Raw genomic sequence first — 7,067 nt, 5'->3', positions numbered from 1 at the left:
GCCATGCACAAACTTGTCATGCAGCTTTTCTGGCTAGATAACTAGCTTGTTTCCCAGGCTCATCGCGCCAGTGTGGGAGGCTTCCCTTCCCCTGCTCTTCAGGGTTACACTGGGTCCTAATAAAGCTGTAGTGCCCATAAGCTCGGATGCTTAAAGCGCATGGTCTCCAGCTGGTGGCGCTGTTTGGGACGTGCAACCTTGCTGGAGGATGTAATGACTCCCAGGGCAGGCTCTCAGAGTGAAGACCTTTGCCTGCCTCCAGTTCTTTCCTCTTTGCTTCATGACTGTGAGCATTCAGCATCCTGTTCCAGCTGCCATGGCTGCCCGCTATCGTTTCTCCCCATCATGATGGCCGCCTAGATCTTCTGAAACTATAAACTAAAATCAACTCTTCCTCTATCCGTTGCCTGAATCATGGTGTCTTATTACAGCTGCAAAAAGGGAACTAACACAAAAGCTTTCTCCTGAGCAATCTTTTATTTGCTTCTTGGTGGTATTAATGGTGGGTAGAACTGCTTCGGCTCCACAACAGAGAAAAAGGCAGGCAAAGAGCTCCAGAGACCACGTGGGAACAGGAAGCTACAGCAAGCAGAGGTGGGAAAGGATGCGACTCTGAAAGTTAAAGGCAAATAGAATCTGAAAAATCAAGACAGCAGAGGCTGCAAAGCCCCTCAGAGAGCCACCAGGAGCTGAACGAGTGTTCCAGAAGTCGAGGGTCCAGAAACTAGCTGCTGGATGCTGGCCTTGGAGACTCAAATCCCAGAGCAATTCTCCTCTGACCTGAGCACCCAGAGCTATACCTCCTTGGCTTATACCTGAAGTAGTAAGCATCTAATTTCCAGCCGATGAGTCTCTGGGTCCAAAGCCCAGCCCTATGCCTCTGCCATTCAAGAGCTCAGAGCTGTCTACAGTAAGGCCGTTTTTGCTTGACTGTTAGACATTTCCATCCATGTCAAGCAATGGGAACCACACCTCCACTGTCAGAGACAATTCTGACAATTCTGTAGTGGTCAAAGCTGCCTGATATATGTGAAGAAATAATAGACCACCTATCTTTTGACAATGCTTACCTACTAAATTGGCATGGTAATAACAAGAGCATGAGGGTTTTTAACCCTTTCTAGAGATCGGGTAGTAAGCTGAGTGCTTCCTATGTGTGATCTAGCAATATTTATAATATTCTATAAAACTAATATTGCATAAGGCCCACTGTGCAGGTAGGAAAATGGACACCCGGAGATCCCTGGGTCCCAAGCTCACTTTCAAGATCCCTCACCTTGGAGCCTGGAATGTGGGGTATGCACGAAGATGTGAATAAGGAAACCTGGAAGGCCTGGCTGAGGCCCTCTGGCAAGTTTGGCTATGCAGTAAATATCCTTTGATGTCGGCTCCTGTGGTACCAAGTGAGGGGCACGAGGGTGGCAAGCAGCATTAGAGGGCAAGAATCTTGTGACAATTCACATTGGTGAAGAACTTGGCGGGATTTGGAGATGTCTAAGACTCTTGAACCAAGGCTCTCTGATATTGGAGGGGGTTTGGGGAGGTTCATGAGATGATTGGTGTGTGGACAGTGACTGAAGGACAAGACAAACTGAAAATGAGAGGCATCACCTGATGGACAGACAGCTGGACACAGGGGAGTTGGAGGAAGGCAGGTGGCATGTGTGCACATGGGCACCCCTTTCTTTCCCGGATGTAACTGCTGCTGTCATTGAACACTGGTGTTAGTCTCCAGCTCCCTTAAGCATTTGTTTCCTAGTCCTGGGGATTGAACCTATGATCTCACACACGCCAGGCGAATGTTCTACCCCTAAGCTCTATCCCTGGTCCCTTTTTACTTTCTTCCTGTTTTAGGACAGTGTTTCACTGAGTCACCCTGGCAGGACTAGAACTTGTGACCCTCCTGTCTCAGCCTCCTGAATAGCTGGGATTCCAGGCCTGCACCATCAGACCCCAAAGTTCTTCAGCCTTTCAACATGAACTCAGTGGTACTGACTGCAGCGAGCTCCCAGGCTTTCAATGCTGGATTAGGATTAACGAGGCCTCCAGCTTTGTGGACTGATCAACTACTGCATTCTTGGCCTCTTCAGCATGCAGACAGCCATTGTTGGGCTACCTGGCCTCTGTAGTGTAAGCTAATCCAGTAAACTGCCTTTTATAATATATATATACATACATATACATATACACATATACACATATACACATATACACATATACACATATACACATATACACATATACACATATACACATATACACATATACACATATACACATATATACATATATACATATATATATATATATATACATATATACATATAGTCTAGAGAATCCCAAATGACACGGAGCCCATGAGCCAGAGGAAACCATCCTGTCTCAAAGTTCTGTCTAAACATATAGTGTTGGCTTGGTTCTCTTTTAGCCATGGAACTCACACAGTGATGATCCCTAAAAGAAATCCATAGCAAAAAAAAAAAAAATCAGGAAAAAAAAAACTAAGATGTATTAGTATAATCAAGAGTCTAGGACAATTTCTGGGTCATGACCCCTTTGGGGATAACATTTCAGTTATCCTGCATATCAGATATTTACATTATGATTCACAACTAGTAAAATTACAGCTATGAAGTAACAATGAAATAATTTTATGGTTGGGGGTTGTTGCTACAACATGAGGAACTGTATTAAAGGATTACAACATTAGGAAGGTTGAGAAGCACGGGTCTAGGACATTCTGTGATCATGAAATCCGTTTAACATGCTTTAAGCTGGCATTCTCCAATGTTTGATTGAACTGTGTTAAGGTTCCGCCAGAACTAAGCAACTCCTAGCCTAGAAGGTTCTTTAGATTACTTTCAGCTCAAGGTCTTCTTTTAAATGCACAGTAGGGCTGGGAGGATGGTAGAGGACCTGAGCTAGATCACAGAATCCATGGAAAAGCTATGGGGTGTGTAGTAGCACATATGGAGTGATGGGGAGGCAAAGACAGGACAACTGGGGCTCCTGGCTGGCCAGTCCTGCCCAATTGGTGAGCCCCAGGCTAGTGAGAGACCCTGTTTAAAAGGAAATGGATGTGAAGGTAACAATCAAAGCTGTATCCTCCCACATGCATGCAAGCATGCACACATGCATTACGATAGATAGATAATTGATAGATAGATAGATAGATAGATAGATAGATAGATAGATAGATAGGTAGATAGGTAGATAATTGATAGATAGATAGATAGATAGATAGATAGATAGATAGATAGATAGATAGAGATAGATGAGAGAGAGAGAGAGTGAGGCTGTACCCTCCCTCACGCACACAAGCATGTACACATGCATGCATGGAAATAAATAAATAAACAAGCAGATGAATAAAGTCAGGCTGCTTTCTCCCCCATGCACACAAGCATGAAAATAAATAATACATAAATAAAACCAACAATAAGAAGAGGAGCTTGAAGTCAGGGCACCTAAACTCGAATGCAAGATCAGCCTCTGGGAAGCTGGAAACCTGGGTTAAACAACTTCCTGACTCATCTTATCTGTGAATTAAGGATAATATCTGTATTATTATGCAGCTGTGAGCATCAGATTAGGCAATACACGCTAAAGTAATTCATAATTAAACTGTAGCTCAGTATACTCACTGCAGCTATCACCTCAGACCAGACAGATCTCCAAGTTTGACCTAAAGACATTTGAAACCCCTGCCTAAAGCTTGTCCCCCATGGCTCTATCTGGTCTTAATTCCTCGAGGCAATGACACATATTTCCAAAAATAGAGCAGATCCGTTGACGTCTCTCTTCTGTTCTTGTGACTGACACTTGCAATGTCATTTCAACTGAGCATCTGGGTTGCTGAGGAAAATGAACAAATGATTTGTCCTATGCCCTGTCTTTAATTTGACCACCAGTGATGGATGAAATCCTTTCATTTAGTCAACCTAAAGGTCTGATGCATAGGAGGACAAACCATTTGTTTATGGAATGGGAAGTAACTCCCAGGAGAGAGCTGAATTTTAAAACAGCAGGTCCTACATAGACCATCCCCCAAACGCAATTCTTTGGAAAAGGGAAACTTTTCTAAGCCACCTGGTACATCTGTCTTCCTTGTAAAATGCCTTTTTGACCCCTCATGCTGGTCACTAGCAAGACAGTCATCCTGTCCTCACAACATATTCCTCTCTTAGACACACATTTCTGTGGATAGTATACATTTATGTCATGAAAGATATCACTCTCCAAATTCTCCTTCCCTTATGTTTACCTTCTGTTCTTTACCCAAAGTGTGAGTCTCTCTGTCATTCAAAATACCTTCCACTTATACATTACTTTAAATATTTATGGTTTTTAAAAGTAACCATACATAGAGAGTAATTGTAAGATTTGCAGTTTGAAAGAATTGTGTCTTGCTAGAGGCTGAGGTAAGAGAATCATGAGTCTGGGGCTAGCCTGGGCTACATACTGAGATCCTGTCTCAATAAAAACAACAACGCCAGAAGAGTTGTCTCTTTCAATACAGTTGGTATATGCTCAAGGGCCAGTATTGAATCTGTGTGATGAAGCTTTCTAATGATATTTTTGTCTTTTAGTAAGAATATTCCAGAATCTGGCTGAATCACTGACTTTACTCCGAAGTAACTGGGATTCCTCAGAGTATAAGAGCTGAGAAATGAAGTTATCCTTGCTGGGTCAAAATTGTACAAAACAAACATGTACAACAAAAGCTATTTTCCTGCGTTTCATTCTATCTTGGTGTAAAAGTCCAGGTTTCACATTTCTGAGATGTTCCATTTGATGAAATTCCACTCACATTTTCTTTCAGTGTATTGGAAAATGTGGAGCACTGGCTCTGGGAGGAGACATATCTTCTCTGCCCTCTCTTAAACCCAGAAGTGATGTATAACTGCACGGCTGCTTGTTCAGTAGCACCTGTTTGGATGGACTTGTGCAAGCATGTCTAACACAGAAAAGTTCCAGTTAGCTGTTCAGGAACCAGAGAGCACAGAAATGAGCTTCCAAAAAGGTCGCAGTTAGTCTGCTGGCTCATCGCTGGCTTATCTCTCCTCATTGTCCTATTTTTAAACTCAGTTCCACCTTATGATAATAAAGTAACCCTTTGAAGATTATATAGAGTATGTTTTGTTAGTTTGTTTATCTAAAACAGTTTTCCTTATTTGGCATTAATTAGAAAAAGAGTTCCCCATGCATATTTTCGTAATCATATACATATACATGTGTACATAAAATGTAAGCTATGTATATGAGTAATGAATATTATGTAATATATAGTAATACAGAATTTGTATACCATGCATGTAAATAAATAAGCATGTAAATATGATGAAGTCATACTCATGCATTCATCTGTACTTATACATGTATATGTGCTTCATGACTTACACTTTTTTTCTTCAAACTCTCTTTTAGATTTTTCATTTTATTTTATTTTTCTGGATGTATGTCTATGCACTTCTTGAATGCCTGGTGCCCAGAAAATGATATCATATCTCCTGCAACTGGAGTTAAAAACAGTTGTAAGCCACCATGTGGGTGATAGGACCCAAACCCAGGTCCTCTCCAAGAACGAGTGCTCTTAACTGCTAAACCAACTCTCTGGTCCAATTTATGTATATTTTCTGCTCAGTCTTTATACTTCTATACTGTAATAGTTATTTCTCCATTCCCCAAGCAAGGAACTCTCTAGCCCAAGGACATGCCATGACACCAAATGATATTTCACCTCAGTGCTGTCTGGCTCTTCAGTTTGCCTCTTCCTTCTGTTATTACTCTGACTTTCTCCCAGGCATTTTGACTTATTCAAGCATGGGATGGGAGAGCAGGGGAAAGGCTCAGAGATTGCTTGCCTAACCCCCCCCCACCCCCCACCCCTGTTACTGGAGACCTGGCGCCTAGGGCACTGGAATGATTTGAACAGATTCTTGTTACTGGTTTACTGACAGTCATTTCTCAACATCTCCTGGCTTCAATCCAGAACTTTACCTCTGCAGTAAGCCCTCAATGTGAGTTTTTTTTCCCCAAAAATGAAACTGGATTTGGTGTATTTTGTCTCTAAAGGAGTACATGATTTAAAATACCAGCCTTCATTCCATTTACAAAACACTGTGACTATGCATGAAGAAATGTCTGAGAGATAAATCTAAGAAATTAATGGTGATTATTTACAAGCGACAGGACATATTCAGAGCACTTCATTTAGCTTCCTGTTTCTTTGTGTTTGAATTTATTCCATGTGTGTGTGTGTGTGTGTGTGTGTGTGTGTATACACACACATGACCTGAATACAAGGTAGGAAATCAGTAACAGCCCCATACTTACTCATTCTTGTATTCATGCTTCTGTTTAACAATATGCAAGTGCAGATACATGCGTTATGCACAAGTATATTCCTCACACTGTATTAGTTCATTTTCTACTGCTGTGAAGACACCACAGCTAATACAACATACAGAAGAAAGAGTTTATTGGGGCTTACAATTCAGAGGGTGAGTTTATGGCCACCTTGGCAGGGAACATGGCAGCAGGCAGGCAGGCAGGCATGGTGCTGGAGCAGTAGTTAAGGACTTACCTCTTCATTCACAAGCACAAGGCAGAGAGAGGCAGAGGGAGAGGGAGACAGGGAGGAGGAGGGAGAGGGGGAGGAGGAGGGGGAGGGAGAGAGGGAGGGGGAGGGGGAGGTAGAATGCTCCAGCTACTGGGAATGGTATAGGCTTTTGAAACCTTAAATCTTCAGCTTTGCACAGTGGCAGTATCATAGCCAATGAGGTTTATCCGAGGCACGATTATTGCTAATTGAAACCTTAAATCCCGACTTCAGTGACACCTCCTCTAACAAGGCCACACCTCCTAAAACGTTCTACCAACTAGGGGCCACGCATACAAGTCTATGAGCCTCTGAGGGTCATTCTCATCGAAATGACCACACCCACCTTCTCTGAAGCTTGTTTTAATCACGTAAAATCATATCGTCAAAAAACCTCCCCAGGAAAACTGATAAGACATTAAAGATGGCGTATTATTACACGATTAGAAATACGCCTTAATTTTGC

General features: G+C 42.3%; 1 pseudogene; it reads left to right on the top strand.

The window, feature by feature from the left end:
• The first annotated feature begins 6,749 nt into the window (after positions 1–6,749).
• LOC115487698 lies at positions 6,750–6,834 on the top strand (annotated as a pseudogene).
• The last annotated feature ends 233 nt before the right edge of the window (positions 6,835–7,067 follow it).

The sequence above is a fragment of the Mus musculus genome, chromosome 1 (genome assembly GCF_000001635.26).
Source record: "Mus musculus strain C57BL/6J chromosome 1, GRCm38.p6 C57BL/6J".
Classification (NCBI taxonomy): domain Eukaryota; kingdom Metazoa; phylum Chordata; class Mammalia; order Rodentia; family Muridae; genus Mus; species Mus musculus.
This window is presented reverse-complemented; position numbering and strand designations above follow the sequence as displayed.